The sequence below is a fragment of the Chrysoperla carnea genome, chromosome 2, assembly GCF_905475395.1.
Source record: "Chrysoperla carnea chromosome 2, inChrCarn1.1, whole genome shotgun sequence".
Lineage (NCBI taxonomy): Eukaryota > Metazoa > Arthropoda > Insecta > Neuroptera > Chrysopidae > Chrysoperla > Chrysoperla carnea.
Genome location: NC_058338.1, coordinates 86,702,162 through 86,720,290, shown reverse-complemented (window position 1 = coordinate 86,720,290; position 18,129 = coordinate 86,702,162).

Sequence of the window (18,129 nt, the reverse complement as noted above, 5' to 3'; positions counted from 1 at the left end):
ATGGAAAAAATATTAAACAAATTATTTATAGGAAATATAAATTGTTTATAAAAATATTGAAATCGTAATGTTCAAAAGACAATATTTATTAATTTATTCAAATTTAGGTCATTATAATTAACTTATTAATTTATTTAAAATATTTATTAAAATAATTGTTGAGGTATATGGTTTCTATAAATTTTATTGTATATTTATTAAAAATTGTTAATTGATACATAAGTTTTAAAGACGTATTTCTATTATTTTTTAATTAACTACGTTAAAAACCAAGGGCCGAGAAAAATTTTCGGTTTGAACCGAATTGAGTCGGCTAAGAGACTGTTACCTTCATGAATAGAGCGACAGGCGACGAGCGATCAGTAACATAACTCGATATGTTTGAAACAGTAAAACGATGATTTTATACAGTTCGCGAATCGCTATGCCTAGAGTACATTGTTGATTTAATTTTTAAAGGATTTCCGATATTAGGTAAGCGTTAATTAGTAGAAAGGTTTTACCCAGGTAAGACATTTCATTTAGAATCGGGTGAATTCAATGTTTCTGTTATTTTTGTCTTCTTCGCTTCTTAAAATAAAGGAGATTGTTCAGTACTAATTTGTTACCGAAAAAAATCCTGGTCATTGTGCAGTGGACGACGAGGCTAAAGAAATTGAGCAAGGTATTTTTGTATAAAGCAAACAGAAACCCAATGAGCTTATCTATTTGGTTTTATAGCTTTTATTGTACCAGCATCAGGACGAAACGCAATTGTGATTGGCTGAGATAGATTATGCTATTTTATTGTTAAATGGTATTTAATTTATGAAAAATACTAAAAAAATAATAATGATTATGCATTTTTCGTTGATATTATTATAAAATGAAAAAGATTCTGGAAATAAATAAAAAAAACGGACAGTTTAATTTTTTTTTTCTATTTATAGTTTGCTTTTGAATATTTTCTTGATGTAACTTGTCGCAAAACATGTGATATCAAAACATATGACGCCGTACCATTTAAAATGATATCATTTTATCAAACAATCACAGTGGAGTTTCTCTTTTATCGAAATTACTTTAAATGAAAGTAGGCTGAATCCAGACTGTCATCATAAGTAGGACTTGAAGTGAAGCTAATATTCCAATAAAGATATAAGAGCGACAGATGTCGTAGGAAACCTCGTAGAAATTATGTTTCTGTCGATATAATTTATGTCTTTTCAGTTTAAAAAAAATACTGACGTTAATGCATTTTGACCTGACGACCTTTCGCACGATTAGCGGGAGCCGTAACCGCAGGACCTTGGCCTATTAATGGCAAAAATATTTTAAGATGATAAATTATACAAAAAGGTTGGTGTGATACGCTTTTTCTCTAGCCCTCATTTGTCAAACGCGGGATACGGAACATAGTTTCAAAAAAAAAATTGTTTATTAATTAATTTTGGATTTTTTATGCTTGTTCTACCAAAAATTGTTAACTTTGGCCATTGTTTTGACTAATAAAATTGATTATATATGTTTTTATTGCTAAAAAAATTTGTAAAACTTAAAATGCTATAAATAATTTAAAGTACAAAGTACTGAATTTAATATTTTAATAAACTAAAAGTCTTTGTAAATTCTCTTACAAAGAAATCAATTTGTAAAAATAGCTTAAAAATTCAAACGATGTAATTTTAATAATATGAATTTTTAATGAAAAATCATATTGATTAAATAATGTCCTAATTTTAATTAACATTATGCATTATTTTATAAGAGCTTAAACATTAAGCAAGCCTAAGGATATTTTTGATTAATTATACATGGAATTTCGTAGAAAAATTTTCTAGCTAAATTATTAGCAATTTGTTTGTTGTAAATGAGGATATGGTTATGAGTTTGGAATAAAAATATGTTAGCTATACATAATTTCAAGATTATATGATCACTAACGAAAATTTTTGAATACCAATGTATCCCAATACGTTTATGAATTTTTCAAATTATTTACAATCTTTATCCTCAAGAACGCCAATTCGACGCCAAATGAACAAAAATTTCTCAATTTGTCTAAACATTTTTTTGTCCGTAATCTGGAATTTAGGTATAGGTGATATATTTATTAATTGAAAGTTTTTTTATTTATTTATATGAACATGAGTACTTACAACAAGTGATTTAGCAAAATTTTAGAAAAAATTAAATTAAGGTTTGAGTCTGAAAAATTTAATAATTTAAACATATCCTATATTTATATAACCAAGCGATTTGATTAGTTGGAAAAATACTTATGGAACATATTTTTAAGGATTTTTTACTAAAAAGTTTTCCTAATTTTGTAAATTTAAAAAATAATATATAATTTTTTGCATAAATAAGTAATTTAGAAAAAACATGTTACTTGTAAAAAAAAAATGTATTTTTCGATGTTTTTGAAAAATACCTGAACAATCCGAGAGCCGACAGTATAAATATTTCTAGGACTTTATTCAAGATAGCAAATGACTTTGTGTAAGTAATACTTCCTCTAATTCCGAAGGAGTCGCTGTTGAAGTTAGCAAAAGTTTCCGGCAATAATTTTTAGTAATTTTAAATTTTATAACGGACGAAGTATTTTCTTGTAAGGTCGGAATATGTTCAAAAGTGTAAATACCGGAATCTACAATTGTATCAAATTAGCAGCGAATTTGGAACTATTTTATCTGTATTTCTAAAAAATTGAAATTTTGTTTATTAGAAATTTAGCACAGAAAGCAAATACGTATTAAAATTAACTGACTTGGAAATTTCAAAGTATGTGTTCGGTGGGATCGATCTAATAATTTTGCAAAATTTAAGTTTTAACATTTGAACAGATCAAACCAGTTAAATTGAACTACTTGCTATAAAATTCTTTTTTCCAAGGTTGTTTTCTGTTAGTTGATTCTGGTTTTAGTTTTGAAATCTGAACTGATAAATTTCGCATACGCCGGAGGTAATATGAACAAATATTTTTAGTAAGTGTTGGTAGCGAGCTTTTAAAGTAGAAACTTTTATCGCAGAAAATAAGGAAGTGTATCGAAGTACGGGTTTATTCGTACCAATGAGGTTGCTTTAGTATTGTTTATCATCAAGCACCCACCCATTGCTAATTCTAAAGGTGATCCTATTCATCTTAGGGAGTTTCTCACACAAAGTCAGCCATTTCTTTAATAGGATTTTTATACGATTGGCCTTCGGAATTTACATGATAAATTTAAATGTGAAAGTGCTTTAGCACCACCATAATAGATTAGCATAAATTTAAGACGACACGCAACTTTTGATATTTAAAAAAAAAGATTTGTTTGAAGAATTTCTTTTGAAATTTTGTAAGTAGCTAAACTAATTGATGAAAATTGAATTGAATTAAGTCTTCGAAAACTTAAATTATTTGGAACTCTTCTTTAAACTTAAATTTAAAAAAAAATAATAATTAAAAATATCTTTTGTTTGGTACTTACTTGGTACTTTTATACAATTTTTCAAATTTTCAATTTGTACTGGATGCTGTTTTATTTTCACTAACTTCTATTGAATTTATTCAAATTATTTTCTTTTAATTAATTAATCTTAAATATGTGTAAATTTTATTCGTTCGGATGATTACAAATATAATGAATAACTTTGGGCATTAAAATTAAAGCTAAAACACCAAATACTGGACCTGCGTATTTTAATTAATTTTGTTTCATATTGTATATGAATCTAAATATATTTAAAATAATAAAAAAAAATTTATCCACGACTGTTAGAAATGTAAGATATAAATTTTATTTTAGAAAAACAAATCGGCTTAAGTTATAGAAATCGAATTTCGGATTTTTATACTATAGAATCTAAAATTTTAACACAAAATATTTTGATCTACTTAGGGTCAACGCACACGGATGCGACGGTTTTGAGAATAAAGTTTCAAATGTAGTTTTTAACTTATTTCCACCCAAAACGAAAACCTAAGCAAATAATTACGAATTTCAAATGTAGTCGATTTAAAACTGGTTTCCAACTGGTTAGACACCGAAATTTAAAACGTGTGGGTTGTGCTTTAGTGGAAGAAAAAATAATTATATAAAGCAATATATTGAAAAACAAAATTAAGATTAAGGTTATCGATTTGAAAGGATGTTTTTCATGGAAGGGAATTTTGGAATGGATTTTTAAATTATGAATTATTTAATTGAAAAACTAATATTCCGTGCCTTAACAGATTTGATTGGGCAATACCTGATAAAAACTTTTTAAGAAAGGTTTTTTAAAATAAAAAAAACGCAACTTTTTTTAAATATTTAAAATCAGAAACCTTTCGAATGGGGGAAATAATCTGAGGGGGGAAAAGGCAATGTCCCGACTGATATATTAAAGCTCAGCCTAAATCGCTAAAGATAGAAGTTTGAAATTCCGAGAGGACATTTTATCCTGTTGGTGTCATTTAAGAAAGAATTATTCGAAATTCTTCCTTTATAGGGAAAATTCTTGCGGCTACTACTGTACACTGTAATAATTGGCTAGGAGGTAGATACGTTGAACAATTAGGCCTACCAGAGCATCTCGATTATAACAGAAGCTGTCACAGAGGCGGAAGAATATTTGTGTCATCTGCTTTGTCACAATCCAGCTCTTGCCATGAGGAGATGTATCCAATTGAGTCTGCCTTTCTTTGGCGACATCTGCGACCTGGAGTTTTTTGAAGTCAAAGCACTCTTGTGGTTCTAAAACGGCTCTAAATGGTTCTATCGCTAGGGATGGGGCAAATGGACTAGTGGCCAGGGATGGGGTAGCTCTCTTTTTGGTATCACAGCCCTATGTTCTAAGTGTGTTTCACACCAGAATAGTCACTCTAATCTAGTCTAACCTAATCTACTGGATGCCCAATCAAACCTGTTAAATTTCTGTAAAATCAATCCTTATATATTTTACGGACGTGTTTTATTTTGCTAAATATTCAATAATAGCGAAAGAACTCCATTATCAGGCCTATTTAAAAAAAATTATAATTTTTATTAATTTTTTTCTTATTAAAGATTGAATAATTGAAAATGGACAATAATGTCAATTGATGAAAATTGTAATGTAAAATTGCTTTATAAGTGAATAACCGAAAAAAATAAAACAAAAATTGTAAATTAGAAAATAAATTTTTGAAAATAAAATTTCACTTGTAAAAAGATAATGTTTTTATGTAAAATATTTAATGTTTCTGCAAGTGCTGTTTATTTAATTTAAACAGTTATTTATTTAAACAAAATTAATTGCAAATAAAAATATCTTGTCTTTTTATTTACCTGTTTTATTATTGTTTTTGGATTGCATGCTCCATAAATATAACTATTTTTTTGAAAAATGTGATAGAGTTGGAAGCTATTAGGAACATTTATTTTAAAATTTTGAAAAACTGCAGTTTGTGGAATAGTTTCTAAGCAATTTTATTAATTCTTGTTTCTAGTGACTTGTAAGCTATCTGAGTATAACCTACAGAATTTTTACGTTAATAGACTTTAATCAACTAGCAGGTCTCGTAATTGTCTCAAAGTATTGTTGAAATATATGAAAATTGGTTTATCGCGGACAGTATTCCAAAATGTGTTCTCATTCACTTGTCGCTCATACCTCGTTTAATTATGGCACTAGGATAGATAATTCTTATGATTAGTATAGATTTATGAATTTAAAAATAATCCAAAAAGGAACAAAAAGCGAATAAAATAAGTTAAAAAACTTGCCAAGTGCATCATAAAAGTAGTATCTTTGTACACTGTGTACCATGCAACGACAAATAATTTATTACCACAGTCGCTCTAGTATGGTGCAATTGTTCGCATTGTGATGTTAATAAGGTCTTTGGCTCACGAAAAATTGTGCAGAAAGAAAGAAATAATCCTGCATTCGTAAAAAGTGCGTATAAAACTCGCCCAATTGTCTATTATTCTGGGCGACAACCATTTAATTTTGATCGGGTTTTTTATCGGGTTTGATCGGGATTTGGAATTGGAATAGGGAAGGATTATGAATTACATCGATTGATTCAGTAAAAATTTTCTTTTCAAGAAAAATAAAACGTGCATTTCAATTTAAGAAGAGTTTTATAATGCTTATTTAATTTGTGTTTTTAGCGGTTTTTTAAATTTTACAATTATTAAAGAGATTTGTTTTACATCGGTATTTGAACACTTTTAAATTAATTGAAAATATTTTGATTAATAACAGAGAAACGTAAGGTATAAATATGTTAAAAGCTCGGAATCCGGGGATAGTCAATGAATCTTTATAAAAGCTCAATGCTTTCCGTTTTTTGAAGAAAGTACATGGTACACTTTTTAAAGTACTATAAAAAAGCACGAAAATGGAAAAAAATTTCAAGTCATTTTCACGAAATTTGACGGAGTTATAATGAAAACAAAGTTTTTCGTACCTTTCTTTTTATGTTAATATTCTATTTATGTAGATACCTTTCTTATAATGCATAAATTCCACCTCCGTGAAGGGGTGGCTCCCACCCTCTGAGCAGCTCTCTTTTTGGTCAAGATCGCTCAAATTTTTGTTTTTAACTTCTTTAAGTTAGCTTTAAACTAACTTTTGCAGTCGAACAGTTTTTATAACGATTCGTTGATCATCGCTGGATTAAGAGTTATAAATCTAACGGCTCTCCACTAAAATAATTTTTAAGGTAATATCTGTAAAGACTACAGCCTACTCTATTTTCTAGAGCCATTGAATTGTTAAATTTGAGATTTTAATGAAAACAATGCATGAAAATAATTTTGGATTCAAATTATGCAGCCTTGAATTTATTCGAAATCGTTGTTTTTCATGAGTTAATTGATGCTGGCTGATTTTCGATTTCAATAGAATGGCTGTTGAAAATTGAGGCTTTAGAATCAATCTGAAATTACTTTTCAGAACTTTATGAAATATGTTAAAAGATGATTTTAAGATTTTGATAAGACCAAAAATTTAATTTATTTCCATTAATTTTCAGCTTTGAACATAACCTGAACATAATTCTGGAGGTTTTCCGAACATAAAACTCTTAATAACTCAAAAACGATGAACTTGACAAAGCACCTTTTTGACGTATAATTGCCGAAAATCCTCGGGTAGCATTTGTAAAAAAATCGACATTTGATTGTTTCTGTGGAGAGGGAAGGATGTTAAAAAATTGAACCCATAGGGTTTCTGGCAACACCCAAAATATTAATATAGAAGCCTTTTTGAGCAAGAATGAATTGACAAAATACAATCCTCGATTTTTTCACACACGACTCTATCAAGCGCCTGCTCTAATGGAAAGGATTTAAATCATAAAAAAATATTTATTGAAATATCATATTTTTGTTTTAATATTCAATTGTTTTTTTATTACATCAATACAATTTATTAACTATTAATTTTTTATACTTATTTATTAATTATATAATTTATTAAATATATATTTCTAGTATCACAATTTACAAGAAGAATTTTATTTCTATTATAATACTTAAATATTATGAATTTATAATTTAAAAAAGATTTTCACACGATAAATAAGAAAGTTTCGATTCATGAAGTTAATACAATCTGCAAATCCGGAGAAATTTGATTAAGAAAACTGAATATGGCTTGCTGATATAACCCATGATATTTTTGTGAATTATTTTCAATAATTTAAAAAAAAATTTAATGAAATTAAGTAACCGGCTTATTGAAATTGTACAATATTTTCGTGTGTCAGAGCAAAATTAATTTTTTGTATTTCATGGACACCCTTAAGCACAAAAACTCGATTTTTGGATCAAAAGTTTGAACAATATATTACAAAAATTGGACATAATTTTTTCGTAAAACAAAGGTAATCCGAGAAAAAATTCTCGAAGTATATCGATTTTTAAAATAAGTTAGCATTATTTCCACAAAAGAAAACAAACCAAAGGAGTTATATCGCAATTGCGTGAAATAATTCATTCGTCAAAAATACTGTAAGCCTTTGAATTTCCTGCATTATCCATTCATCATAACATCAGGAATTGAATTACTGAATTATCAACGATGCTTAAACAAATAAAAGTGTATAACGAATCGAAACAAAAGAAACTTAGTTTTTAAAATAAAGTTCAACGATTAATACTCCTCACTCATTTAAGAAAAAAAATTTATGGACCCAGGAAAGATCTGGAATTTCTATCCCGATATATCGAAACAAAATTTATATAAATTGTAAATAGTTATAACTGATTATGTAGAATGTCAATACATGGCCATCTGTGAATGGGAAATAGAACTATTGCTAAATTCTAGTACACAAGCGCTATTTGTGAATGGTAACTACAACTATTTGTAAATTTTACAACACGAGAATTACCCTTGAATAATGAAGTGGACAGCGAGAGGAAATGGAAGTGGAGGAGAAACCAACCTCTCTGTGATTTTATTCTCAGTGGGGTGGTAAAGAAGTTTCATATTCAAAAAATCTAATTAAGAAAGTTAGAAGCACTACCCTGTACAATTTGTCCACTTAAAATAGATAATAATAAAATATTTGTATTTAAGTAAGAAGACAGATTTTGTATAGAAATTCCTTTGAGTATATTTTCTCTTTATGAAACCATAATTGAAAATAACGTTGAATGATGATGATTTTTTTCTTTTTTTGTGTATGTATAAAGTATTTTTATCCCTCGGGGTATTTTAACTGTTAACAATTTAGTGTAGACATCAATATAGAACGCATCGCAAGAGAAACTCTACATGTTACTTTGACAAATAAATACGTGTTGTACATTTCAGTTCGTCGTGTTGTAAATTGTGTTAATTTAGTAGTTTTCAAACTATAATGTGTCCGAAAAAGAATTTTAGATTAGTTTATACAGTCAGAATTGATTTTAACGTCGCACTGCTTATAACGACGAAAATTATTAACCCGATTGAATCAGTATACAATTGACCCTGTAAAATCCGTCATTGAGAATCAATTATTTTTGTATGGAAAATTTTTAAAGGATCCCATTTAAAAAATGTTTCTGAACGTAAAAGGGCAGGTTGCGGGTGAATAACCCGGTAGGATAGTGTTGAAACTAATTTTTTTTAACAAATAAAGAAAATTAACCGAATTGTTTGGGAAAATTTTATAATATAATTGGGCTCAAAATCAACAAAAAAATATTGAGGATTTTTCTCGTAAAATTTGAAAAAGCGCTTTTTACCGTTATCATCTCTTAAAAAGTGTATAAACAAGTCAGATTAAAATCAAATAAAAATTTATAAAATTTTTGTTTGTAGAGTGAAGCTTACCCAACACCATCCCACAAAAATTTTTGGCCTAATTAAATTTTGTGTGCTTGAGTATTAATTGTTAACAGAGTGCGCGAGAAACCACACAAAAAAAAGGATGGTATTTTTCTATAAACAGGATCTTTCTTTCCTGTTCTATACATGCTAAAAAGATGGGATTTTTACGAAATAATGTCAAATTAACAGAAAAGTTGGAAATATTTCCTTTTCCACAACGCAACATCCCGAAAAAATGGAAACATAGATTTTTCTTTTTATCGGGGGGTTGCGTTGTGGAACTCCGAAAATTGCAGGGCTTAGAAAAAAATAGCTAAGCATTTTTTGTTAATTTTAACACCAATTATATGATAAAATTTTTTGCTGGATAATTTTCTTACTGGACCTATGTTTACGAACACAAACTAATTGTTTATGTCCTTAGCGCGCTATAAAAATTTCGGTTGAATAACACTTTTCGATTTGAGTTATCATGTTGACGGGCGGGAAAACGGATATGGACTAATTAGGTGATTTTATGAACACCCATACCCTAATTTTCTCGTATCATTAATATGTCTAAGCGTTGCAAACTTGAGACTAAATAAAATTTATATACCTTGATATGTATCTTATATATTTAAACGAAAAATTCTTGTATGTATAGATATATATATATTTATCTTGGAAATGGCTCCAACGATTTTCATGAAAATGAGTATGCAGGTTTTTTTTGGGGAAAAAAATCGATCTAACAGAGTTACATTTAAAAAAAAAACGTCTTTTTATCCGTCTTTTCATGAAAGACTGAAACATGCACTGCAATATATGACTCTTCCTGACATGTATTGGTGTATATCGTAGTTAACGAAATAAAAGACATTATCGGGACATTCAAATTGTATGTAAAATTTGTATCCTTTTAACTCAAAAAATACCGAGCAAAGATCCAGGTATTTTCATATATTATACATGGTATAAAAATTTCACCTCGAAGAATAGAAACTAAATTATCTATCGTGTGTTTTTATATTATCAAAAATGAATTTGTGCTTTCAAAAGACACCCTGAAAATTATTTTATATTTTGAGAATTTAAAAGTATGTTTATATCTTCTAGATAAGTACATTTTATGAATTTTATAAATTACAAATATATTTTATGAAAATTCTCTGACTTGGAAGATTTTATTTAAATATATCTAATTACACAATTTGTTTAAATATTAATAATACTCGCATTATATATATATATACTCTTATTAGGTTTGTGAAGATGGCACCCCCATGACCGAATTTTACGTTCTTCGTGAGCTTAATCGTTTGACCATCGTAGGACCACTTTTGACCACCCTCAATTTTCGTTTGACCACCCTCCGTTCGGAAAATATTCACGATTCAAAATTTTATTTCTCGTAGCCTCCACCATAACCAGCATAGGGAAAATAACATGGTAGCACCCCCATGAACGAAATTTAATTTAATTGTGAGCTCAATCGATTCTAAATCGTAGGACCACTTTTGACCACTCACATTTTTCGTTTGACCACCCTTCGTTCGAAAAATATTTAGAAAAAACAATTTTTTTTTTAACGAAAAACAAAAAAGGCTGGATTCTAATGAATTACTACAAATTCTGGGGTGTTTTTGTGCTCAATCGTTTAAGAATCGTAGGACCACCTGGGAATATTAACAAAAAACGTTAGACCACCCTCCGTTCGAAAAATATTTAGAAAAAACAAATTTTTTTTTAACGAAAAAACGTTCCCTCCACCATCCAAAGATTGTAATAACGACAAAAACAAAAAAATCGATTTTCTACTAAAGGAGTGAAAAATTTATAGATTTTTTCATCCAAATCCATTCAAAATCGTAGGACCACTTTTGACCACCCACAATTTTCGTTTGACCACCCTCAGTTCGAAAAATATTTACAAAAAACGAATTTTTTTTTAACGAAAAAAAATGAAAAATGAATTTTTATATAAGCAGCAGGAATTCTGGGGTGTTTTTGATGTCAATTGTTAGCGAATCGTAGGACCATCCCAAAATATTCACAATTTTCGTTTGACCACCCTTCATTCGAAAAATATTTAGAAAAAACAATTTTTTTTTAACGAAAAACAAAAAAGGCTGGATTCTAATGAATTACTACAAATTCTGGGGTGTTTTTGTGCTCAATCGTTGGAGAATCGTAGGACCACCTAGGAATATTAACAAAAAACGTTAGACCACCCTCCGTTCGAAAAATATTTAGAAAAAACAAATTTTTTTTTAACGAAAAAACGTTCCCTCCACCATCCAAAGATTGTAATAACGACAAAAACAAAAAAATCGATTTTCTACTAAAGGAGTGAAAAATTTATAGATTTTTTCATCCAAATCCATTCAAAATCGTAGGACCACTTTTGACCACCCACAATTTTTGTTTGACCACCCTCAGTTCGAAAAATATTTACAAAAAACGAATTTTTTTTTAACGAAAAAAATGAAAAATGAATTTTTATATAAGCAGCAGGAATTCTGGGGTGTTTTTGATGTCAATTGTTAGCGAATCGTAGGACCACCCCAAAATATTCACAATTTTCGTTTGACCACCCTTCGTTCGAAAAATATTTAGAAAAAACAATTTTTTTTTTAACGAAAAACAAAAAAGGCTGGATTCTAATGAATTACTACAAATTCTGGGGTGTTTTTGTGCTCAATCGTTGGAGAATCGTAGGACCACCTAGGAATATTAACAAAAAACGTTAGACCACCCTCCGTTCGAAAAATATTTAGAAAAAACAAATTTTTTTATAACGAAAAAACGTTCCCTCCACCATCCAAAGATTGTAATAACGATAAAAACAAAAAAATCGATTTTCTACTAAAGGAGTGAAAAATTTATAGATTTTTTCATCCAAATCCATTCAAAATCGTAGGACCACTTTTGACCACCCACAATTTTTGTTTGACCACCCTCAGTTCGAAAAATATTTACAAAAAACGAATTTTTTTTTAACGAAAAAAATGAAAAATGAATTTTTATATAAGCAGCAGGAATTCTGGGGTGTTTTTGATGTCAATTGTTAGCGAATCGTAGGACCACCCCAAAATATTCACAATTTTCGTTTGACCACCCTTCGTTCGAAAAATATTTAGAAAAAACAATTTTTTTTTTAACGAAAAACAAAAAAGGCTGGATTCTAATGAATTACTACAAATTCTGCGGTGTTTTTGTTCTCAATCGTTGGAGAATCGTAGGACCACCTAGGAATATTAACAAAAAACGTTAGACCACCCTCCGTTCGAAAAATATTTAGAAAAAACAAATTTTTTTTTAACGAAAAACAAAAAAGGCTGGATTCTAATGAATTACTACAAATTCTGGGGTGTTTTTGTGCTCAATCGTTGGAGAATCGTAGGACCACCTAGGAATATTAACAAAAAACGTTAGACCACCCTCCGTTCGAAAAATATTTAGAAAAAACAAATTTTTTTTAACGAAAAAACGTTCCCTCCACCATCCAAAGATTGTAATAACGACAAAAACAAAAAAATCGATTTTCTACTAAAGGAGTGAAAAATTTATAGATTTATTCATCTAAATCCATTCAAAATCGTAGGACCACTTTTGACCACTCACAATTTTCGTTTGACCACCCTCAGTTCGAAAGATATAAAAATATTAAATTCATAATCGTCTAATCGTTTGACCATCGTTGGACCAGTGTTGAAAAACCTGAAAATTCGTTACCACAAACCACAAACTTTATTGGACCACTCTTAGTTTGAAGAATTCTGGTGGTGAAAATTGATACTTTATATTCTTATATTTTATTTATATCATACGCAAGGATGTTAATGAATACAGTTTAGATTCATTAATTAGTGAAAAAATAATGTTCGGAAAAACTAGTTATACTTTTTTACACTTATTATCTATATTACGATAAAATTTAAGCAACAGCGATAATTAGTATTAAAAATTTGGTTTTATGGTGGTTTTTTTTATTACTTTTTACAATTAAATCAACCAATGTATTTCATAAACGAAAGACTATAAGAATTACTTTTTATAAAATCCATTAAATTAACAGGAAAAAGATAAGCTTTTGCAATTAAATTATCAAAAATGCTTTATAAACGCAAGAATTTATGAATGATTTCTTAAAAAAATTTTAAAAAGAAGGTTCCAGTTTGTTAGTCATTTCCACACCACCTTCGAGGTAGACTTTTTTTTAATGTGGTATCCCCAATAGGCCTATTCCAAATGAATCTAAGATTATGAGTTTTTAAGACTAATAGAATCAAATTAGATCCTTTGTTGCCATAACAACGTTTTTTTTTTTTCTGAAATGTTATTCTGTTAGTTAGCGTTCTTATTTAAAATTTTAAATAAATGTCTAAATTTTATTTTAAAAGCGGATTTTGAGAATGTGTTTTAGATTTGTCATTTTCTGATTTCAAATTTTGTTTTGATGTCTATGTTTAAATAAAAATTTCTTTGTTGAACAAATTTTCATTTTTTGGCCTATTATTGCACACATGTTAAAAAACTTAATAAAATTTTAATTTATTGTGCGTACACTTAACATAGTGGTGTACGGTTTTCTAGCAAATACTTTAAAAGTTTATAAATTTTTTAATACTGGAACTTGATAAATGTGTTCGATTTTTTAAACTTCTCTAATTTATTAGAAATAGTGCAACACTGATATTCGTTTTTCGTTAAAAAAAAAATTGTTTTTTCTAAATATTTTTCGAACAAAAGGTGGTCAAACGAAAATTGTGAATATTTTGGGGTGGTCCTACGATTCGCTAACAATTGACATCAAAAACACCCCAGAATTCCTGCTGCTTATATAAAAATTCATTTTTCATTTTTTTTCGTTAAAAAAAAATTCGTTTTTTGTAAATATTTTTCGAACTGAGGGTGGTCAAACGAAAATTGTGGGTGGTCAAAAGTGGTCCTACGATTTTGAATGGATTTGGATGAAAAAATCTATAAATTTTTCACTCCTTTAGTAGAAAATCGATTTTTTTGTTTTTGTCGTTATTACAATCTTTGGATGGTGGAGGGAACGTTTTTTCGTTAAAAAAAAATTTGTTTTTTCTAAATATTTTTCGAACGGAGGGTGGTCTAACGTTTTTTGTTAATATTCCTAGGTGGTCCTACGATTCTCCAACGATTGAGCACAAAAACACCCCAGAATTTGTAGTAATTCATTAGAATCCAGCCTTTTTTGTTTTTCGTTAAAAAAAAAAATTGTTTTTTCTAAATATTTTTCGAACGAAGGGTGGTCAAACGAAAATTGTGAATATTTTGGGGTGGTCCTACGATTCGCTAACAATTGACATCAAAAACACCCCAGAATTCCTGCTGCTTATATAAAAATTCATTTTTCATTTTTTTTCGTTAAAAAAAAATTCGTTTTTTGTAAATATTTTTCGAACTGAGGGTGGTCAAACGAAAATTGTGGGTGGTCAAAAGTGGTCCTACGATTTTGAATGGATTTGGATGAAAAAATCTATAAATTTTTCACTCCTTTAGTAGAAAATCGATTTTTTTGTTTTTGTCGTTATTACAATCTTTGGATGGTGGAGGGAACGTTTTTTCGTTAAAAAAAAATTTGTTTTTTCTAAATATTTTTCGAACGGAGGGTGGTCTAACGTTTTTTGTTAATATTCCTAGGTGGTCCTACGATTCTCCAACGATTGAGCACAAAAACACCCCAGAATTTGTAGTAATTCATTAGAATCCAGCCTTTTTTGTTTTTCGTTAAAAAAAAAAAATTGTTTTTTCTAAATATTTTTCGAACGAAGGGTGGTCAAACGAAAATTGTGAATATTTTGGGGTGGTCCTACGATTCGCTAACAATTGACATCAAAAACACCCCAGAATTCCTGCTGCTTATATAAAAATTCATTTTTCATTTTTTTTCGTTAAAAAAAAATTCGTTTTTTGTAAATATTTTTCGAACTGAGGGTGGTCAAACGAAAATTGTGGGTGGTCAAAAGTGGTCCTACGATTTTGAATGGATTTGGATGAAAAAATCTATAAATTTTTCACTCCTTTAGTAGAAAATCGATTTTTTTGTTTTTGTCGTTATTACAATCTTTGGATGGTGGGGGGAACGTTTTTTCGTTAAAAAAAAATTTGTTTTTTCTAAATATTTTTCGAACGGAGGGTGGTCTAACGTTTTTTGTTAATATTCCTAGGTGGTCCTACGATTCTCCAACGATTGAGCACAAAAACACCCCAGAATTTGTAGTAATTCATTAGAATCCAGCCTTTTTTGTTTTTCGTTAAAAAAAAAATTGTTTTTTCTAAATATTTTTCGAACGAAGGGTGGTCAAACGAAAATTGTGAGTGGTCAAAAGTGGTCCTACGATTTAGAATCGATTGAGCTCACAATTAAATTAAATTTCGTTCATGGGGGTGCTACCATGTTATTTTCCCTATGCTGGTTATGGTGGAGGCTACGAGAAATAAAATTTTGAATCGTGAATATTTTCCGAACGGAGGGTGGTCAAACGAAAATTGAGGGTGGTCAAAAGTGGTCCTACGATGGTCAAACGATTAAGCTCACAAAGAACGTAAAATTCGGTCATGGGGGTGCCATCTTCACAAACCTACTCTTATTTATAATAACATTGCTAAATTTTTTATTTTTTATGTACAATATTTACAATATACGATATAAGCTTAATTTTCCCCTCAAAAAATGTATTTTATGCATGGAATGTTTCATAAGAAATTACAAGTACCTATTTACTATAAGCGCATGCGGGAAATACATTGATCAAAATAATGCAAAATATTTTGAAAATTTTGAGATTATAATAAATAGAGACCTAGTCATATCATAAACTACACCAATTTATCAAATAATTTAAATAAACTTTTACTATTAAATTAAAAATTCAAAGAAACCCAAGGACACTTCGATCAATTTAAATTTTAAACGAAAAAATAAATGTACAGAGCTCTTCGTATACTAAAATACTGGACCCTAAGAGTACTCGAAATATAGCTTAGAACATTCTAGGTTAAATTACCTTTCCAAATCGGTTCATTCGTCTAGGAGCTACGATGCCACAATCGGACACGTTTAACTTATAACACCCTTCAGACATTAACTCAGGGTTAATAAGTATTACACCGGATTATTGGCTCCTTGAAGTTCGGTTTCTTAGGAGAACGCAAGCGTTTTATAGAGACAGGAAAAGCGTTTTGCGTAGAAAGCCCTTACATTAGTTGTATTTACACTGGCCTCAAAAACTTCCATCGATATTTCTTGAGAGATTGAATTTGTTACAATACAACCTGCCATCATTGCCACTGTTTTGGTTTAAGGACCAAGAATATGATATCCTCCAGAGATATGGGTGCAGAATTTCATCCGTTTCTATGGATTTATGCAGAGTTCGTTTATTTCGTTTCCTGGCAAAATTTTCAAACAAAAGTTATTTGCCTTTCATGTGTAAAATTTTTGTAATTGGAAGTTTTGCTTCGTCTCAAACAGTTTGTCAAAGATTATGGGACTTTTTTGCTTTTCCCAAAAATAAAAGTACATTGTAGCCTAACTTGCACTTAACATACTCAAGTTATTTTATGGAGGCTAACTTTTTGTAATTTAAAGTGTATTTTCGAGCCTAATAGTACAATTTAATTGTTTGGAATTTATATTTTTGCAAAATATAATTTATTTTAAATCAGAATTAAAAAATCGAATCACTTAAATTAAACTGTATGGTTTACAAAAGTACTTTGTTTTTTTTTTAATGTTGGCCTCGGTAAAATAACCCAAGTATACATTGAAAGGTTGAGGTATAATGTAAACGTAGCCTTTGAATCTACATAGAGCAAATATAGCTACAACGTACATAATACTCTAAGAGTTGGTAAGAGATAAACAAACAGTTAAAAAGATAGATTAGGATTTTAAAAAAAAATTGTTCCAATGCGATTCGAACTTGCACACAAAGTATTCCGTACCATCGTACAACATGGGCTGAAAAGTCCCGGGCCTAACACATAGATGGCGCTAATTTTATTGCAGTCACCTTTTTTCAGTTCATACTAACCTTCAAAAGGCAGCTGTTAAAATTGCATGATATTCTCTTCATTAGTTTGTGAGTTATTGTGCTAAGAGTGACGCTACTTTTGTTATTTTAAAAACAATTGATTTAAAAACAATTGAAAAGTGTTATGGGGACTCCGCTCCATCAGAAGCAACAATAAAACGTTGGTTTGCTGACTTCAAACGTGGTCGTAGAGACACCCATAATGCAGAACGCAGTGGGCGTCCAAATGACGTCCAGAAAACATAAAAAAAATCCACAAAATCGTTTTGAATGATCGAAAAGTGAAGTTATATTGCATGACCATTTGACTATGAGAAAGCTTTGTTCAAAGTGAGTGCCGCGTTTGCTCACTGTTGACCAAAAACAAGAACGTGTTGATGATTCTGAGCAGTGTTTGGCCATGTTTAAACGTAACAAACCGAAATTTTTCATCGATATCTGAAAATGAATGAAACATGGATCCATCACTTCACTCCGGAATCAAAACGATCGTCATCTGAGTGGGCAGCAACTGCTGAACCTCGTCCAAAGAGCCCAAAAGCACAAAAATCGGCTGTAAAGGTTATGGCCTTCGTATTTTGGGATGTGTGTGGTGTAATATTCATCGACTATCTTGAGAAAGGAAATACCATTAACAGTGAATATTATATAGCGTTATTGGAGCGTTTGAAGACCGAAATTGCAAAGAAACGACCGAATACGACAAAGAAAAATATTTTGTTTCATCAAGACAGCGCACCGTGTCACAAGTCAATCAAAACAATGACAAAACTACATGAATTGAACTTCGAATTGCTCCCACATTCACCGTATTCACCTGATT